Genomic DNA, 21,384 nt, shown 5'->3' with positions numbered 1-21,384 from the left:
TCTCATAAAGTCATTAGCTTCCATTTGCTCCAATGTAATTCTGAAGCAATGATTCTCCTCAGTGAGCTTTTGAGATTTTTTTTCCATCTGGAAAATTCGGCTTTTTAAGGCATTCTTCTCCTCATTGCCTTTTTGAGCCTCTTTTGCCATTTGAGTCAGTCTGTTTTTTAAGGTATTATTTTCCTCAGTCAGGCTGTTGGCTCTCATTTCATAATTTTCTTGCATTGTTCTCATTTCTCTTCCCAATTTTTCCTCCACTTCTCTCATCTGCTTCTTAAGGTCCTCTATGGCCTGTAACCAGCTTGTATTTTCTTTAGAAGCTTTTGGTGCAGGAGTTCTGACTTTACTGTCTTCCCCCTGTTCCATGCTTTGCTCCTTTTTGTCCCCAAAATAGGAGTGTAATGTTGGAATCTTCTGTCTGCTTTGTTTCCTTTGCCTTTTCATGTCGCCCCTCAGTCACTTGACCCCTGGGCTTTTTGCCACAGTAGGACTCTGCCACCAGACAGGGGAGCTTTCGTCCCAAACGCTGGGGTTTTCTCAGCTGCCAGAAGTATTAGATGGGTGCCCTCTCTGAGGTCTCCACACGCTCTGGCAAGCTGGACACACACCCCAGGACCTCCACCCTAGACTGCAATCCAGATCCAAGAAGGTTAAAGCAAGATTGATTACCCCCTCATACTTGTGCTTGGTCCCCCTACACTCTGCAGGCCAGGAGCTGAAGCTGCCACATGGCACTGGCTGGCTGTGCCAGCCTCTCAGGCTTCTCACGGGGGGCGGGGGGGAGGGAGGGAAGGGGGGTGCAAAAGCCATGCATTCCCACTTACTGGTCCCAAAGTCCAGACTGCACTGGCCTCTCACTTTGTCCTTCGCATCTATGTGTTGATAAATCTGCAAGTTGCCAAAACTGCCACAGCTGCTGCTGATCTGGAGTCCCTTTGGCCAGGGGTCTGGTCAGGCCTGCCCTGGGGCTAAAGCCTTGGTGTGGGGCTGGGCTTGGCTCCCAGAGCGCTGCGCTGGATTCCTGCCGGGCTGTCCTCAGCGGGATGTTAGCCTCTCTGTGTCATTTTGTCGGTTCTGTAGCTCCAAAGTTTGTTCAAAGTCCCCTTTTACATGTATTGGGGAAGGTGGAAGCTGGAGCCTTGGGAAGGTCATGCTTCTACTCCACCATCTTCTGGGCTCAAACTTAAAGGGCCTGGAGAGAGTGGGGCTTTGATTTAAAGGAGTTGCTACAAAGCATTTATGCTTCCAGCTTCATTTCTGAATAACCAATGAACAGTTGCTCCCTTGCTTACAGAATGTGGTGTCTAGACTGTTGTCAGACTCCACTGCTAGACTGCTTCCTGCATGTTGCTCCCTGGGGATATGTTCCTTCCTGGACTTCGTGGCCAGCAAATTCTGGTATAAACTTGTGCTCTTCTCACCTCAAAGTTCACAAGGTTGTGGAGCCTACTCTGTTCCCTCTCAGGTAATCCTTTGCTTAAGAGAGGGAAAGAATAAACACAACAGGAGATAGAAACAAAACCATGTGTTTACTGGCCTCATTGTGGAGACCCAGGAGGGGAATGTCTGAGAATGTCTCCTAGTCTGGAAATTTATAGCACTTCATTCTCCTCACTCAAAACATAGCCCAGAGAACAGAAACAGAAGTTTGACTGGTTGGTTAGGGCCCTTTGTTATATATACTTAATTCTGCTTCAGCAACTGATGAAAAGACCTTTGCACCAAGTAGACAAGAAACTGAGTTCCTGCCTGAGCATACCATGAAGTGGAAATGAGGAGCTGTCCTCCTTCCATTCCCCATACTCCCAAAAGTTGGTTCCCTACCCATTCACGGGCATCTTCTGGGCATGCTCCCAGACTAGACCCTCATTTGTCAGTGTCCCCTTACACCATTAAAGAGAGACAGAAGAAGATGAAAGGCAAATGATTGAAAGGAAATACTTAGAATATCCTTTTCTTTACAATTATTATGTTTGGGGTTTAAGCAACTCTTTGTTTAACAGAAACTGGAAGTATAGAAATTCATTACTTGTGCAGGGTTGTATAGTGAAAAGAGTGCTGGGATTGGAATAGGAAGGCCTCAATTCTAGTTTTGGATGCAGTATAGATGTCTCACACTTAATGTGACTAAAACAGAACTCACTGTTTTTTCCTACCATGCTCACTTATCGTCTCTTCTTCCCCACTTTTATCAAGCATACCAGCATCCTGCTAGTTATAGAAACTTGGTGTCATCTTTGTCTTGGTGTCATTTTCATTCTCCTTTATCTGAATCTTCCAGTCCATTAACTTTTGTTATTATTGTCACACCATCTTTCACATGTGTCCCCTTTTCTCTGCCTACGACAACTGCCCTTCATCATTTTTCACCTGGATTATTGCAGTAAACTCTTTATTGGTTCCCTTGCCTTAAATCTCTCTTCCATTTGTCACATAGCTGTCAAGATGATTTTTCTAAAATTCAGTTGTGACAATATTACTCCCCTGCTCAGAAACCTCCAGTAACTCCCTGTTTCCTCTAGAATCATGTAGAAACTGTTTGGCATATAAAATCCTTCCCAGTCTCGATCCAGCCTACTTTCTTAGCTTTATTACACATTATTCCCCATCATGCTTCCTAAGGTCTAGCAAGAGTGGCTTTCTTATTGTTCTGCATACATCACGCTTTTTTTAGTTCTGTTTCTTTGTATTGGTTGCCTGCCTGGATATACTCCCTACCTCTTCTTCTTAGAATCCTAGTTTTCCTTTAAAGCTCAGTTTAAAGACCACCTTCTTTCTACATGAGACCTTTCCTGATGGTTCCCTCCCCCAGGTCCTAATGTAAGTAGCATGGGTCTGATTGGAAAGAAATTGCCTGTTAAGCAACCCTAGGTGTGTTTCTCTTCCAGGGAGTCCATGATGCAAGTTGAGTATCTGTATGAGTCTCTTTGGGCAGGTAGGTGGCACTGTGGATAGAGCACCAGGCTTTGAGTCAGGAAGACTCAACTTTCCTGAGTTCAAATCTGGCCTCAGACTGGTAAGTACCAGTTTTGTGACCCTGGGTAAGTCACTTTACCCTGATTGACTCAGTTTCCTCATCTGTAAAATGAACTGGAAAAGGAAATGGCAAACCACTCCAGTATCTTTGCCAAGAAAACCCCAAATGGGGTCACAGAGTCTGACACAACTGAACAATGAGTCTCCATAGGGGCAGAAAAAGGGACTTGATGGAATGTTGGGATTTTGCACATGTAGCAGTCCCAAGTTTGTTTCCCTTCTTAGGGTACTCTAAACTACAGGATGATGCTTTAAGTTTGAGGCACTGCATGCATCCCTATGGAAGGACTCACTAAAATATTTGGTTTTCCTTTGAGAGGAGTCTAAACCATGGAGCGTTGCTAAGTTTGGAGAACTTTAGGATGCCTTTGTTTTTTTTTTTCTTTTTAAGCAGTTGGGGTTAAGTAACTTGCTCAAGGTTACACGGCCAGTTATTTCTGGGTGTGGTGCTAAATATCTGAGCCCAGATTCGATCCCCAGGTCATCCCGACACTGGGGCCGGTGCTCTTACTCGCTGTGCTTCGTGGCTGCCCCTAGGATGCCTTTGGAAAGTGGGAATCGCCGAAGAGGAGGAAATTTGTTAATTATGTATGGGTTGTCATTTTTTTTCTTCTGTATTTTTTATGGGTTCTTTTAAATCCTTTGCATTTCTGCATTTTTTTTTCATGAGGTGAAAAAAACTTGCCCTTTATTCAATATCTAGGCTTGAATCCTTGTATAAGTTCCTTTTACTCACATTTCTGGAGATGGAAAAATGAGCTTTGACCCGAGATTTCCCAGAGCAAACTCTGGATGGGGGCAATACAAGTCAAAGAATGTTAAATTTTGGAGTTAGCTCCCAAGATTGCACCATTCCTTAAGACCCAGGGCCATTGGTAGTTATGCCTACTGATTGTATAAATGAGTTGTGATGGGTAATTGTGGTGTCATAGAGTACAGTTAATTTGGAGTTAGCAGCTTTGGGTTCTCAGCCAGGCTTGGACATTTTGCTAGCTTTACAAACATGGGCAAATCTTTGAACTACCTGGTCTTTATCTCAGTTGCTTTATGTATGATGTGGGATAATTCCTATATCATCAATGGCACAGGATTGTTTGGGAATCTGGTTGGGTAATGTGTAAAACATTTAACCAAAATGCAGAACTGCATCATACACATCTCTTCTTAGGTGTTGTTTAGCTAGTCCCCTAATTGATGGACTCCCACATAGATTTTCAGTTTTTGGCTATACCAAAAAGAGCTGCTGTAAAAATTTAGTTGGTTATCTCCCCCTCTCTCTTTTTTATTTCTCTTTGGGATATAAGCCTATTAGTGGTATTGTTAAGTCAAAAAGTATGAACAATATAGTGACTTTTTGGGTATTAATTACTTTCCAGAATGACTGCCATGTGATAGCATTCCATTAGCTTCTCCAACAATTATTATTTTCTCTTTTTGTCAACTGCCAATCTGATGGAGCGACATAGAACCTTAGATTTGTTTTAATTTGCATTTCTCTAGTGATTTGGAATTTTTCTTTTGGTATTGTTGTTGGAAGGTTGGGTTTCTTCAAGAACTGTCTTACATCCTTTTGATCATTTATCAATTGTGGGATGTCTTTAAAGAAGCATAAACTTTGAAGAGGAAATCATCATAGTGTTATTGGCAAAGAAATATTGCTGGTTCCTAGAGAAAAAGACACAAACAGGACACAAGTTGAAACTTAATTTTAAAAAGAAAAATATGCTTTATTGGTACCTTTTGTTTTTGTCTTTTGTCATTTCAAACCCCTTCTAGATCAGACTATTTCTTGTGATAAATAAAATCAAATACACCTGACACAAAAGCCTTGTCTGACTATGTATATAAATTATATCCTAATAGTAGCTCTTTACACCCTTTTCTCTTTTGTGACTTCGTGGATTTTTCAGTTAAATAAGAGTTCAACATCTTTTTATTGATATTTTCATTTACTTTGTTGTACTTATGTATATTGTTCTCTTCTGTTTATTTCTCTCTGTATCAGTTCCTGCAGAGCTTCCCACTTCCCACTTATCACCAAATTTCTCATGTTCAGTCATTTCTTATTGTATAAATAGTATTCAGTGGACATCCCTTTGTGTCTAGCACTGCAGTGAAGTGGTCACATCATTTTGACAGCAGTGTGGAGGATCGTTCTAAGTAGGGAGAAACTTGAAGCAAACTGGAAAGGCACTGATGAGGAGGGGTTTATTGAGGACCTCTATATCTGCTGTCTTATAAGTTCAGCAGAAACTTGCTCATGGGTTGGCTGGGTGACTGCAACTTTATGGCCATGGTAATTGTTGAAGATTAACAACACCAATGAAATGACAGATCCTTAAAGTACTGAATTAAGTTAAAAATTTTTCTATAGTTAAACCAGACTTGTACATTACCTTAATTATGTATCATACTTAATGTTTAAGATACATTTGAAATAGGAAGTTTATAATTGTTAAGGGTTTTTTTTTAATCAGTAATCTTATATACTTTCTCTGTATCATAAGGATAAAGAAAAATGTATCTCTTGGGCTTTATATCAAACCAGTTTTACTTGTTTGACTGCAGTTGAGGAAAACACAGAATTCTCTGTCTGGCCTGCTTCCCCTCCTTTTAGTCTTTTCTGTGTATGGAATGTGTCCTAGTGATTTTCTCCAAGGCCAACGCTGCATTAATGGATTACTTAAACCTGCTCCTGCCTTGCCTTACTGCTTCTGACATGGTTAAATTACTCATGACACCCTGTAACTGCCTCTTCTTTTACAATTACTGAGCAAATATACATTTCACTCAGATTTGATACCTAAATTAAAAATTGTTAGTAAGTTTTGATCCTTTCCTTCATGAACAGGAAGCTAATTGTTAACTGGTAGTAGAATGAACTGTTTAACTTGTAGAAAAAAGAAAAATTTCCCACTCCCCAAACACAGTTTACTATAAAGTGCTGACTATTTTGTGAGAAACCCTGAGAAACATAACCCATTTCCATTGCTTATGCCTGGGTAAAGAATGGGAGGGATTGCAGTCTGCATCAGTGAAGGGAAGTGTACCCAAACCAGTGAAATTATATATCTTTTGAAGTGTTAAAATGAGGAAAAACTTTAGTAAGAACTCTATGGCCTCCTTTGATAAGACCTTCAACAAAAAAAGCAAAATCTGAGCCAGGCAGGTAAATTAAGAGAGAATTTTTCATGTCCTGAAAGAATTCTTTACTTCAAGGGATCCACTGAAGGGTAAACAGAAAGCACTCCTACTGATTTAAAATACAGTTTAATTTGCAGAAAACTCCATTTACATGCAGTTTTTCAGGGACATCAGTTTTGTAATAAAAAGTTAAGTTCACCAGTGCAGACAGAAATCTTGGGGAAATAATTTTATACATCAAAGTTAAAACTTAAAAAACAAACCGTGCTCTCTGTTGACTGCAGTCTTGTGTTTTGGCGTACTGCCTCGTGTTCACAAACAGAAATTAAGTTAAATAATTTCCACCATGAGCCTTGCTTGTGGTTTTATATTTTGAGTACACTTTTTCTTAAGTTTTTAAAGTGATTGTTTTGATGACCATTTTGGATATATGTAAATGAAGAAAATATTTTTCTCAGTAGATAGAATTTACTGTTAGGAAACAACCCTATGTATAGCATTGCTATTGTTGGCTGTTTAAGAGACCTCAAAAAGCAGCAGCTGTAGCAGTAGCAGTAACAGTGGTTATTCTGCTGTGGTCTGGGATCACATAACAAGAAGCCTTCTAAGTGGTGAGCAGAGGACTGCAGGGTTACAGTAGAGCCTTACTACAGCTATTTTTTTTCTGATCTTTGAAGAAAGGAGTAGTCAGTGTTGCACAAAAACATGGGTTTTAGAATTGTACTCTGGTTTGAAAATGTGCTGTGGCTTTTACTTGGTGAGAATGAATGGTAAAGACTGTTTTGTCCTCCTTGAAAGTCTCATCAGACAGTCCTTTAGAAAAATCATCCTTCTTAAGTAGGCATCAGTGTCAGATTGCCAAATTATCAACTGTTTCACACATTAAGCCCTCAACAGTTGTTATCTTTATTAAGGCCTATGGAAGATGTTACTGGGAATTGAGGTTCTTCATGTTTGTTTCATGAGGCAGGTGGGGAGGGTATAGTGGATAGAGAACTTTATGTGGCGTCTAGAATGCCAAGTCCGAATCCTACTGCAACTTAACTAACCGGGTGACTGGGCACATCATACACCCTCTCAGCCACAGTTTCCTCATCTGTAAAGTGAGGATAATAATAAGCACCTGCCTCACAGAGTTGTGTTGAGAGGATCAAATGAAATAACTAACTTTTAAAATACTCTGCAAAATTTAAAGGACTATACTGTATAAATGCTGGCTGTCATCATTAGCAACAATAGTACATTCTAACTGAAAAAGGAGTGCATAAGGTAAATGTATTTCTCTTGTGAAAATGAGTCTGTAAATAGAATTTTTTTTTCCTCATGTAATTTCCTTATACCTAAAATGTCTAGTATAGAGGTCTGGGTTACTCTTTTATAAGGTGCAAAATTAAATTTTGCTAAACTTTAGTTTTCTCTTCCCCATGTTGTTTGGGGGCAGAAAAAAATTGGACATTTATATATTTTGGTGCAGATGTTTATACACACGCATATATCACAGATATAGTAGGTTGGTTTAATTATCCTAGATAAGGAGACTACAGCATATTACCAAAAATGTCTTGGACACAAGAAGTATCATAAAGGGTATTTTACTATCTAGGAAGTGTATGATTGGAGAAGTAGTGTTCATGCAGCGTACTGATGGGTTCTCAAAGTGTTGTCGGGTAATCTCTGAGCATTATGAAGATCCTTTCAGGGGGTTTGTGAGATCAAAACTGTTTTCATAATAATGGTAAGATGTTTTAATTTCTAATACAGTTAATGTCGATAGATATAACACACATAAAGAAAAACTTTTGGGGGTCTTTCAATTTTTAAAATTGTAATAGGAACCTGAGACTAAAAAGTTTGAAAACTGCTAACGTAATGAAAGCAGGGACTAATAATTGGACATCCTGAGTGTTGCACTACAATGTTCAAAAGAACTAGAGAGATCTTTTAATAACATGTTTGTGAAATGGAATTGATCCTAGAAAGGCTGTCAGCATGATAAGAGATATTCTGTAGGTGATTTACAGGAGGGCATGGACGAGAATCACAGCATAAGAAGTTTTTTTTGTGCACTTTTGCAAAGAACTGTATCCTCATTGATTTGATTATAGAGTCAATGAAGGATTAGTGTATAAATGATATTCATTGTCAAGTTAGAGGCAGTTAACTTAGTTTGAGTTTCTGCTTATTAGGTTATACTAAGCTCTATAAATTGCGACTTCAAGTCAATTCAGCAAGCATTTATTAAGCCATGTTCTAGGCACTGTGCTAGGCACTGGGAATTTAAATCTTTTGTCATTGATGCATATTTGAAGAGTTTGAGGTGAAACGTCAGTTGTTTTCTTTTGACTTTTATTAGCAATTTGTAGCCTTTAAACAATTGTTGAACATTTTCATTTCTTATTTTAATAGTGTTTGTTCCAATATGTTTTGACCACTTGTTGGAGAATATCCCTTAGTCTTACATATTTGTGTCACTATGTTGTATATCTTGGATATCTAACTTTGTTCAGAGAATGATGAAAAAATTCCCCCCTCTCCTCCCTGCCCAGTAATTTCTTACTGTAGTTGCATTGATCTTATATGTACAAAACTTTGTACGTACAAACATTGTATATTTTGTAATCTCCTCTTTCCATTTTTGGGTTACAAGTTCTTCCCCTATCCATAGATAGGGTACTTAATTTTGTCCTTGGAAAAAATTTTATATTTATATATATATATATTTAGATAATTTATTTGGATTATAATATTATGCCATATAAGATGCTGGTCTAAATCTGTTTTCTGCCAGACTGTTTTTACCATTTTCTCACCAGTTCTTGTCAAATAGGAATTCCTTCAGAATTTTTTGTTCTTGGCTTGTCTAGTCTGTTCTATTTTTCAGTTACCATAGTTTTTTAATGATTGTTACTTATAATGTAGTTTTAGATCTGGTAATGCTAGGCTACATTAATTTCTATCTTTTAAAAAATTATTTCCCTTGAGATTCTGGACCTTTTGTTCCTTCAAATGAATTTTACTGTTGTCTAGTTTTGTGAAGTAATTAGCATCTAGTTTATCAAGTAACCCTTTGTAGTTTGATTGGTTTACATTAAATCTGTAAATGAATTTTAAAAGTGTTGTTATTTTTATCATATTGACACAAATATATTTCCAGTAATTTAAGAGTTCATTTATTGGGGCGGCCAGGTAGCACAGCAAGTAGGAGCACCGGCTCCAGTGTTGAGAAGACCTGAAGATCGAATCCCGGGCTCAGACACTTAGCACCCACACAGAAACACCTGGCCATGTAACCTTGAGCAAGTTACTTAACCCCGGTTGCTTAAAAAAAAAAAAAGAGAGAGTTCATTTATTTATATACAGAGTGTTTGGTTTTGTTTTTTGGGGGTTGTTTTTTTTTTTGCTATATCCTGAATGTGTCTTGCTAGATTATCACAAATAGTTTATGTATTTTGAAGTTATTTTGAATAGAATTTTCTCTCATTTCCTCCTGGCATTTATTAGTAGTACTGTACAGAGATGTTGACCACTCCTTAATTTTGAGATGTGTTAAGCAGTACATAGTGATCAGAGATTTAGAGGCAAAAATTCCTGTTTTTGAATCTGTTCTCAGTACTTGCTAGTTGTGTGACTCTGGGAAAATCAATAGAACCCATTTCTAAAATAAGTGTTAAAATAGACGCAGTGAGTAAAGCACCGGCCCCAGAAGGAGGACCCAAGTTTGGTTCCAGCCTCAGACACTTAACACACACACACAAAAACTAGCCATGTAACCTTGGGCAAGTTTACTTAACCCCAATTGCCCTCCAAAAAGGCAAAAAAAAAAAGTTATAATAGAACCTTTCTCCCAAACTTTTCAATACCAAGTGAGATAAAATAATATGTCAATCACTTTGCAAACATTTAGAGCACTATATAAATGTTGATTATTATTATTTTGATGAGACATGCATAGTGGGATCTTAAATTCCTGCTGTTCATATGAAAGTGAACTTGGGTGTATAGGTTTGTTGGCCCTTGTCAGAACACGGTGTTGTTGATTGTTCAGTTCTTTCAATCGTGTCTTACTCTTCCTGACCCTATTTGGGGTTTTCTTGGCAAGGATACTGGAATGATTTGACATTTCCTTCTCCAGCTCATTTTACAGATGAGAAAACTGAAGCAAAGAGGGTTAAGTGACTTTCCCAAGGTCACACAGCTAGTAAGAGGCTGGATTTGCATTCAGGAAGATGAATCCTCTTGACTCAGGAACCCTTCATTCTATTCCACTGTGCCATATAAATATGGTGCCATACATCTAGGGTGGTTATGGATTTAGATTATTAACCTACATTCTTAAGTTCCTTACTTGATCTCAAGATTGGTATGCCCAGAAAATTCTCTTTCTCTTAAGTCACAAACTGCTAGAGGGTATGTTTTGTTTTTGTATCTCTCTTCACCACAGCAAATGCCTTGCATTCAGAAGACTCAATGAATTTTTTTTATAAATTAATAAGTTAGCAAACTTCATGTTCAAGTACCATAGGCCCTTCACTAATCTGACCTTGTTTCTGTTTTAATTTAACAGTCAGACTGATTTAGTCCAATCTGTGTTTAATAATTTCAGTATCTTTCTCTTGACAATGAGGCCTAGGACATTCAAGAAAAATGATCGCTGGATTTCAAATATAATGATCGTAATCTAAAATAAAGCCTCATTTTAGTGCTTGATTGGATCTCTTTCTTGACTTTACCCATTTTAAAAAATGTTACAAACAAATATAGTGCTGTTAAGGGTATCACTTCTTTCTTACCATTTTTTATCTAGGTACTTTATTTTGCTTTTTTCAGCCTTAAAAGAAACAGATAGAGTATAAATGTTATATCCATTTTAAAAAGTGAACCTAAAGTTTGATGCCTTGCCTAGGGATATATAGATTTAGGCATATTTATATATCCCCTTAATGAACAATTAGACTTTTCTTCCTCACCTGGCACAGACATCACTTTAAGCATCATTCTTAAAAATAAAAACCTGTTTGCTATGAATTTTGTTTTAAGTGGTGCTAAAGCTCTTAGAAGAGAAATAGAGAAAAAAAAACAGCAAGAAGCCTAGAATTTTTTTTTTTGCCTTAAAGAGATGGTAACCTGGAAGTACTTTTAATTTCAAAGGGCTTTATTAGATTAGCATCTAGAGTTTACAAATGTTGGTGAGAAGCAGGACAATTTCAGCAGTTTTCCTTTATTTAATTGGTCCTTATTATTGGCACCTGGTATTTTTGCTTTTGTAGCTAAGTTAAAGACCAGTTCCAAACACTAGAACTGGCAGTTGTCCCCACCTTCATCTCAGAATGACTTATGGGGTTTGGTTTGTTTTTTTTTTGGTGGTGGTTGTTGGAATGAGTGCTTTTGACTCAAGGGGCTGATTTTATGATGGCATTACTAGATCCTGCCCCAGACCACTCTATCTAGCAATTTATATAACTTTAGAAATTACAAATGTGACTCTTAGACACTTCATAGGAGATCCTTTTTTGTTGTTGTTATTTAAGGTACATATTCTTGACTTATAATATTAAATAATTTATATCCGCTATGCCACAATCCTGTTTTATATCCTTATACAATATAATAGATACAGTCATCTACCTGGGGGCCTGAAAATTCATGCAATCGTATATGATAGATCTTTGCAGACTACTGAAATATGGCAAGATAATATGCATATTAGTTGTGAAGATCAAATCAGATAATGCAAATGTCAGTTATTTTCATTTTTTCATCTTATATTTGAAGCAGTTCAGATATAAATAGTGTTGGGACAGGTCACAGACCTACTACTGTTCTTTAATGTTTATTGTTCAAGGGAATTTTTGTTCAGGTAGATAAAATGGCTGCTTTGTGGAACTGAAGAAGTACTCAGGTATAAACTCATCTTCTGTAGGCTCAATGAAAGCATCTTTGGGGCAAGTCCAAAAGCAGACAGGATAACAGGAAGGATTTGCACTTCATCCTTTATCATGTGGTTTGATTTCTTCTTTCAGGCATTATCTGTGTTTTGAGAACTTTTTATTCCACATAGGTTAGAAACTGATGATTCATTTTGTCATCTTTAAGACGTACTTAATTTTTTTAATGTGGCAGCATTAGGTCCAGGCAGTTTTGTATGTGATGATGTTTCAGTATAGGTTATTTAGTTAAGGATATTTGAGGATTTGTCTATGAGGCCTCAGAGTCACCCCAGAACTTCTTTTGATTGCTTCCAGTTTATCTTGTATGTGTCTTGTTTGTATGTTGTCTCCCCTATGAAACTGTGAGCTCCTTGACAGCAAGAATGGCCTTTTACTTTCTTTTGTCCCCAGCATTTGGCACAGTGCCTGTCACATAGTAGTTGCTTAATAAATATTTGCTGACTAGTGAATCACAGTAAAGCATTGGAGGAAGTTCATGTAATACATAGCCAGAACGGATCTTGAAGATAATCTTTTCCAAACTCCTAATTTTATGTATGAGAAAACTGAGGCCCAAAGATCTCAAGTACATGTTTGCATAAATAGTAAATATCAGAGACTGAATTTTAAATCAGATCTTATGCCTACAAGTCAACTATTCTTTCTACTACTCATATTCCTGATAAATCAAACCTGATCTTTGAGGACCTCCTTTCCCCCCACCAGTATCATCTGAGGGTGGGCAAAGAGGGAAGTACTTCAAGGGAAGTAAAGGAAAAGTTCTGAAGAACAGTAGAAGTTGTACAGATTCATTAGATAATTGAATTTCTTTTTGATAGATAATTAGATTTCTTGTGTCCTTTCTTCTAAATAAATAATGGAGGACCTTCAAATGCTAAATATGTTAATTGTCAATGGCAACATGATGTAATCAAGAAAGTGCTAGAATTGGAGTTGAGATCTGGGTTAAAATTCTGCTTCTAACACTTAAATATTTATTGTATGATGCTGCCAAGTTACTTAGCTTCTTTTTGAGTCTCAATTTCTGCAGCTGTAAAATGAGGATAATATCTGTATTATTTTCCTCACAATCATTTGATTAATAAGCATTTGTTCAATGCTTACTATGTTTCAGGCACTCTTCTGGGATCAAATGATATAATGTATTGTGGCAAAATTTATTATAAATGTCAACTGTTATTATTACCTCTATAGTTCAAAGCCTATATTCAAGAGTCTAATGACTCTTTTATTATAGAAAATACTTGAACTTGGGATTTTTTAATTAAAAAGTAATGTTTCTTTAATTTTTCCCTGAGTTTCTCTGTGACATAAAATGGCACAGTTAATATTCAATTAGTAATACTAAAGGCACTTTTTTGGTAATGTGTGATTTGCCAGGCTCTGTTCTAACAGAACCTATTGACAAAACACCCACTAGAACAGAAAACTGACCCACTTAATGCTGACAAGAGAAACATCTCTGGAATGGTAACAGCATTCAGTCAGTTTCTTTGTCTGTGGTAGGGGATAAAGGAGGATATTGGGTCTTAGTGGAGGAAATAAATTGTAGAATTATTGTTTGATTAAAAACTGCTTGTTAAGAGAAATAATATTTGAAAGGAATTTGAAAATGACTATGATGGTGCATTTTGCTTTGTGTATTTTTGCCTAGGTTCAGCCCTAGTTAAATTTCAATTGAGGCAAGATATATTTCAATTTTAAAAGTTTTTCCCCAGTTATATGCAAAAACAATTTTTAGCATTTGTTTTTGAAACTATAAGTTCCAAATTCTTTGCTTTCTTCCTCCCTACACCCTCTCATTGAACAGGGATTCTAATTTGTAATTAATGATATTACTCCCAGTGTGGTCAGTTTCTAGTTTCTTAATCTGTTGTCATTGTTTTGTTTAATATATCCTTTCAGTAGTCAAATTATATTTCTTCTGGAGACAGGGAGAAATGAGCCAAACGGGGATCAGGCCAGAGCCCAACAGAAGCAGGTAACTTTCAGCCAAGTGCATTACTTTTGTTTAAATTTTATAGAATTTAGGTAACACGTTGATTTTATGAAGTCAAACAGTAACAAAATGTTCTTATGAAATATTTAGAGGAAAGGAATGGTAGGTTGGCTCTGACTTTTGAGTGTGAGTTTTTAAATTAAGCAACCATTTTGTATGCTGGAGAAAGCGCAAAAAAAACCAACTTCTCTTTATAGTTTTGTTTGCTATAGTTAATACCCCAGTATGATCTAATAACTAAGCTCAGTAATCATTCATGCTGTGTACAATTTTTTTGCAAATTTTCTTTTTTATTATGAGCTTGGCAAGTATCAACAAACATTATTTTAAACCAGTTGTGACAACACAAACTCCCTGGTACATTTACAGAAGCTTTTCATATACAAGAACACCAACTTAAGATGAATAATGAAATATCACCTTTTTCAACTCCCCTGAATTGAATTTAAGCCCAAAGGAGTGTGAATAATGACTTGATTTTAATAATTAAATGACTGGACAGAAATATAAAACTTGTGGGGAGAAATAGAATATATCTATCCATGGAATATATTTCAGTCATAAACTACGTTTGCTATTTAATTTGCATAATAGATTTGGACCCTGTGAGAATGGAGAGCAGACCTTTTTGTATACTTTGTCACTAAGGATCCTAGAAACATTTAGTGAAGTAAAGATAAAGTAATGTAATTTGGTAATGCCTATGCTCTTGGAAAGGAAAGTTCTGTTTTTTGAAAAACTTAGTCTTATAGTCATTTGATGATATGTCCATTTCATTCTATTTTTCTCCTCCAAATGTTCCTCCTACCTGCCTATGAATGGGATTTCCTGTCAAATCCCTTCCTTTTGGGGGCCTCTTCTGAATGTTAGTCCTAGAAGGGGTGGCTAGGAGTGGAATGTAACTTGGGAGTCTGTTCCTAAATACAAGGCTATGTATCTGCTCCTAAATACAAGGATGGATATGTGTGTGTGTGTGTGTGTGCGTGTGTACACAAATGTAATTTGTTTTAAACTATTAAAATTGAGCACCTTAAAAACACTTTGCATACTCCTATCAACTTCTGAATTATCTTAATGTTAAAATCCTGTCTTGATGGCCAACTATGATTTGAAATAGCAAATGTGTTGCCCTGTAGATTATTTTGGTGATGTTAATGATGTCTAGCTGTTGTTAGTACCCTATATTTTTAGCTCTTTGTAGTAGATTTGTGTACCTCATAACAGCAAATAATATAAACTACTGTTATTTATTATTTAATAACTTTATTATTTATTTATTATTATTAATGTTATTTATTATTTATTTAATAAGGAAATTCCAATACAAAGAAATTGTCAGTTTTGTTATTTATCTGCCTAAATGTTCTAAATAATAGTAACATGAGTGAACAAGTAGTTCATTGAAACAGCCATAGAGAAAATCATACAAAGTTCAAATGCTAGAAAAGGGCTTACTTAGTTCTAGGGATCTGTGGTACGAATGTAATTCCTTTATCTTATATATGAGGAGACTGGTCCAAAAAGGTTTGCCCCAAGACCACACGTAGTTGTTGGGAGAGTGGCAACTAGCAGCTAGTGGCAAACTATCAAAATTTAGTAGTCATCTTTTGACTCTAGCACAGTGTTCTCTCCCATTATACCCTCGCTATTTGTTCAGCTTTGAAGAACTCCCACCTAAGTTCTGGGAGTTGGGAAGGGATTATTCTGATTGTGTTACCTTCTTATGGTAACTCATCTAGGTAGGACAAAGGATGCAACTAGTTCTAGAGCATTCATTCTCCTCCCTTTTGGTGTTAAACTGCAGATCCAAAAAAGAAACATCACAGAAGAATTAGCAAGGATTTGAGACAGTATTTATTATTTGTACTATGCATTTTGATGTTTATTTTCTGTTCTGTGTTGTTCATTTATTTTTTCACCTGTGTAAATTTTAGTCTAACAAAATGCATTCATTTCATGTTAAGGAGAGATAATCTAATCTAGCCTCCTTAATTACCAGATGATGAAGCTGAGACCCAGAGAGACCAAGTGATTGAACCTAGAGCACACAGCTTTTTGATAGTAGAGCCTGGATCAGAATCTACAACAATCTGCAACAATTCAGGAGCTCTTGTCTGCAAAACCTGTATTAAAAATATTAAGTATGGATTGATTTCTCTTTTTGGAGCATGTTTCACTCTCAAGACAACTATAAAATATGATTTTATTAAACTATTTGTCTTTCTACATGTTTGGTATTACCAGATATACCTAGCATGGTGCCTGGTACATTGTTTGTTGTTACTTTTCAGTCATTTCAATTGTGTCTGACCCTTTGTGACCCCATTTGGGGTTTTCTAGTCAGAGGTACTGAAGTGATTTGCCATTTTCTTTTCCAGCTCATTTTACAAATGAGGAAACTGAGATAGACAGGGTTAAGTGACTTGCCCAGAGTCACATAGCTATTAAGTGTCAGAGGCTCGATTTGAGCTCTGGTATTCCTGACTTCAGGCCTCTCCCCTTCCCCTCTCCCCACCTATCTGCCCCCTGATCCATTGTAGGTACTTGATAAATGTTCATTGAATTAAATTGCTGCAGCTTCATGATTCTTCTGAGTTTGAAAGAAGAGTGAACAAAAACTCCTAGTCTTATATGGAATGTCTTTCTGTCATTGCTAGAAGGATTTTTACTTTTTATTCTCCTCAGGGACGAGTGTTAGTTCTTCAGGTAGTATAAGTTAATGAGTATTAAATGCCTACTGTGTGCCAGGCTCTGTGCTAAGCACTGGAAGGTACTAAGTGAGGCCTGATTTATGACTCTGCTTCCCAGTACATGAACTTTGCTTTCATTTTCTTGAGTGGTTGAACTTGATTCTTTGACTAGAAGGCACTTATAGTTACATTGAGCAAGAAACTTTCCAAGTAAATTGGGAGAGAGTACAAGTTTTTAACTTTAAACTCTCCAGGCTTCAGTTTTCTCATTTGTTAAATGGAGATAATAATACCTGTAAATTCCCATGGTATTTGAGAGCGTTATATGAATGACAGCTGTGTTACTACCTAACTCTCTGAAGAACAAAATTCTCTTCCTTGTATATTCCACGTTAGTTCACATGTTTAACTACAGGTGTTCAAAATTGTTGTTTTCTGCTCTTAAGATTTAAATTTCAGGAACCATTATCTGATAATTTGGGAAAAATAAGGGGAATTTTTACAGCTACTGAAGTGCATTCCTTAAAATTGTTTTAAAATTTTTTTTGCCATTTTGTTGAAAACATTTTTAAAATGCCTTCTTAAGCAGAATATATGAAACGTAAGTTAACATCTTGATGACTCAGTCATCATTATAACCATTCGTTATTGTGCTGGGCTATAATACAGTAATTTTCCTGTCTTCTCTCTTATTGCCTGCTTCTCCTACTGTCAGTAGGCTTGCCTCTTGTTAGCCCTCTATGTTCTAATTTTTAAAAAATCTATTTTGATCTTCTGTGGTGGAGGAAATGAGCTCACAAAGTAGTTAGATCTTTATATAGACTGAGGGTCAGTAAATTCTGAATATGTGGGATCTTCTGTGGTTGTCTTTGTGATTACTACTTCAGTAGCTAAGACCCTTCTCTCCTCTGCACTTCGACTTCTCCATCTCCTCCTCCCTCCTTTCGTCCTCTTCCCTTTTCCTTTTTCTTTTCTTTTCTTTCTCTTATATCCTTCTTTTTCCTTCTTCTTTTCCTCTCCTCCCTTTCTTCTCTCCTCTTTCTTTTTTTCCTTGCTTCTGGTTGTTCCAGATTGTGTAAGTTGTCAGCAATCTGATCTATGAATAAGTGGGTTGTGACAATGCCATTTGTGCATGAATGACTCCCCAAACCCCATCCAGACCTGTCTTTCATGCTCTGTCCAGTATTACATCTCCAGGAGTCTCCACTTGTGCTTTGCTGGTTTCTGTAACCTGCTGATAACTAAATTTATCTTATCTTCTAGACTTCATTTCCCTTCATGCCATTTTCCCTACTCTTTGATTTTACATTTATTAGACACCTACCTACTCTGAACTGAGAGGAAGGTTATGTGACTTGCCCACAGTCAAATAGCTAGTAATTGCCAGAGGTTGGATTCAAACTCAAGGCTTCCTGACTTCCTGTCTGTCACTGTAGCCACTGTGCCAGCTATGGTGCTTTACACAGAATTGGGAGTTAGTGCCATTCACTGCAGCAATTTGAATTAAGGTTATTTGAGTGAGGTGGTGGACTGAGCCTGTTTTCAGGAAGGCCTGAATTCAAATTCAGCCTAAGACACTGGCTAGCTCTGTGACCCTGGGTTAAGTCATTCAGTCTTTGCCTCAGTTTCTCCAGCTCTAAAATGAGGATAACAGCAGCCACCTACATTGCAATTATCAGGAACAAATGAAATCATTTTCTTAAAGTGCTTGGCACATACTTTATGCTACCCATTTTAACTCCTACATTTTGAGGCAGAACAGTAAGGAGTGATTGTGGAGGTGAATCAGTCTCTGCAACAGGAAGGGAAATAGGAGAAAACCCTGGCACAAGATTTGTGTGTGGTAAAGGATATCCTATACATCTAATTGAGACCTCAGGATGGACCGGGCAAGGGAAGTATGCTGCACATCTACAAGTGTATACCCCAGTTGGGGTAGTAGTATGGCATTTTTTTTTTTTTTTGCTTTGTGGAGGGCAATTGGGGTTAAGTAACTTGCCCAAGGTCACACGGCTAATTTGTGTGTGTGTGTGTGTGTGTTAAGGGTCTGAGGCCGAATTTGAACTCAGGTCCTTCTGACTCCAGGGCCAGCACTCTACTCACTGCACCACCTAGCCGCCCCTTGGTATGGCATTTCTTAAGAGTACTTCCCAGGGGGGGCGGAGCCAAGATGGCAGAGTAGAAGCACGAACTTCCCGCAGCTCTGGCTTCCACCCTCCCCAATCCATGTAAAAAGGGGACTCTAAACAAACTTTGGAGCTGCAGAACCCACAAAATGACACAGAGAAGCTAACCTCCCGCTGAGGACAGGCCGGCAGGAATCCGCCAGCGCAGTGCTCTGGGAGCCGAGCCCAGCACCATGCCGAGGCTTTAGCCCCAGGGCGGGCCTGACCAGCTGCCAGCCAGAGGGACTCCAGATCAGCAGCAGCTGTGGCCTTTTCCAGATTTATCAATACATAGATGTGAAGGACAAGGTGAGAGGCCAGTGCAGTCTGGACTTTGGGACCCAGGAAGTGGGAGTGCGTGGCTTTTACCCCCCGGAGCGAGAAACCACTGAGACGCCAGCACAGCCTGCCAGCGCCACGTGGCGGCTTCAGCTCCTGGCCTGCAGAGTGTAGGGGGACCAAGCACCAGTCTGAGGGGTCATCACTCTTGCTTTAACCTGCTTGGATCTGGATTGCAGTCTAGGGTGGAGGTCCTGGGGTGTGTGAGCAGCTTGCCAGAGCGTGTGGAGACCTCAGAGAGGGCACCCATCTAATATTTCTGGCAGCTGAGAAAACCCCAGCGTTTGGGACGAAAACTCCCCTTTCTGGTGGCAGAGTCCTACTGTGGCAAAAAGCCCAAAAGTCAAATCATTGAGTGGCAAAATGAGCAGGCAAAGGAAACAAAGCAGACAGAAGATTCCAACATTACACTCCTATTTTGGGGATAAGAAGGAGCAAGGCATGGAACAGGAGGAAAACAGTGAAGTCAGAACTCCTGCACCAAAAGCTTCAAAGGAAAATACAAGCTGGTTACAGGCCATGGAGGACCTTAAGAAGCAGATAAGAGAAGTGGAGGAAAAATTGGGAAGAGAAATGAGAACAATGCAAGAAAATTATGAAATGAGAGTCAACAGCCTGACTGAAGAAAATAATACCTTAAAAAACAGACTGACTCAAATGGCAAAGGAGGCTCAAAAAAGCAATGAGGAGAAGAATGCCTTAAAAAACCGAATTTGCCAGATGGAAAAAGAATCTCAAAAGCTCACTGAGGAAAATCATTGCTTCAGAATTAGATTGGAGCAAATGGAAGCTAATGACTTTATGAGAAATCAAGATGCTGTTAAACAGATCCAAACAAATGAAAGAATAGAAGGCAATGTGAAATATCTCATGGGAAAAACCACTGACCTGGAAAATAGATCCAGGAGAGATAATTTAAAAATTATTGGACTGCTTGAGAGCCATGACCAAAGTAAGAGCCTGGAAAGCATCCTCCAGGAAGTTCTCAAAGAAAACTGCGCTGATGTTTTAGAACCAGAGGGCAAAATAGAGGTTGAAAGAATCCATCGATCACCTCCTGAAAAAGATCCCAAAAAGAAAACTCCTAGGAATATTATAGCCAGGTTCTGGAATTCCCAGATTAAGGAGAGAATATTACAAGCAGCCAGGAAGAAACAATTTGAATATTGTGGAAACACAATCAGGATAACCCAGGATCTGTCAGCTTCTACACTGAGGGATCGAAGGGCCTGGAATGTGATATTCCGGAGGTCAAGGGAGCTGGGATTAAACTGAGTATCATGTTTCAGGGGAAAATATGGTCATTCAGTGGAATAGAGGACTTTCAAGCATTCTTGCTGAAAAAACCAGAGTTGAATAGAAAATTTGACATTCAGATACAAGAAGCAAGAGAAGCATGAGAAGGTAAACAGGGAAAGGAAATCATAAGGAACTTATCAAAGTTGAACTATTTTTTTTTTTTTTAAACAATCAGGGTTGAGTGGTTTGTTCAGGGTTGCATGGCCAGTTGTTATTTCTGGGTGTGGTGCTGGGTGTCTGGGCCCGGATTTGATCCGGGTCGTCCCGGCACTGGAGCCGGTGCTCTTGCTCGCTGAGCCACCTGGCCAAAGTTGAACTATTAACATTCCTACATGGAAAAACAATAATTGTAACCTATGAAACTTTTCTCAGTAGTTGAAGGGATTAGAAATATATATATATGTGTGTCTTTATATGAGGGTATGTGGGCATATGAATACATATGTGAATGTGTGTATATACGTTTACAGGTATACATAGATAGAGGGCATGGGACCAATTTAACAGGAAGGGATGATACTTAAAAGGTGAAATTAAGAGGTGAGAGGAATATAATGAGAGGAGATGGGGAGAGACAGAGTGGGGCAAATTATCTCATACAGAAGAGGCAAGGGAAAATGGTTACAATGGAGGGGAAGAATAGGAAGGCAAAAGGGAATAGGTCAACCTTATTCCTATTGAATCTGGCTTGAGAAGGGAGGGAAATACACACTAAATGGGGGATCTCACCCTCCAGGAGAATAGGGGGGGAAGGGGATGTGAGG

At 38.1% G+C, this 21,384-nt stretch overlaps 1 protein-coding gene across 6 annotated transcripts in view; it reads left to right on the top strand.

Annotated features, from left to right (window-relative positions):
• Window positions 1-21,384, top strand: part of NUMB (NUMB endocytic adaptor protein) — a 210,279-nt gene that overhangs the window by 70,830 nt on the left and 118,065 nt on the right. The window contains exons 2-3 of one of the 6 annotated variants that reach the window (XM_069092119.1): window positions 14,034-14,109; window positions 16,127-16,268. The exons of 4 other annotated variants lie outside the window; for them this stretch is intronic. The gene's annotated coding sequence lies outside the window, so the exon portion shown is untranslated. The remainder of the gene's footprint in view (window positions 1-14,033; window positions 14,110-16,126; window positions 16,269-21,384) is intronic. One more of the 6 variants, XM_069092121.1, reaches the window with a different exon arrangement.

The sequence above is a fragment of the Petaurus breviceps genome, unplaced genomic scaffold (genome assembly GCF_028583685.1).
Source record: "Petaurus breviceps papuanus isolate PSGF00001 unplaced genomic scaffold, PetGlider_PUasm1.0 189, whole genome shotgun sequence".
NCBI classification, from domain to species: Eukaryota; Metazoa; Chordata; class Mammalia; order Diprotodontia; family Petauridae; genus Petaurus; species Petaurus breviceps.
This window is presented reverse-complemented; position numbering and strand designations above follow the sequence as displayed.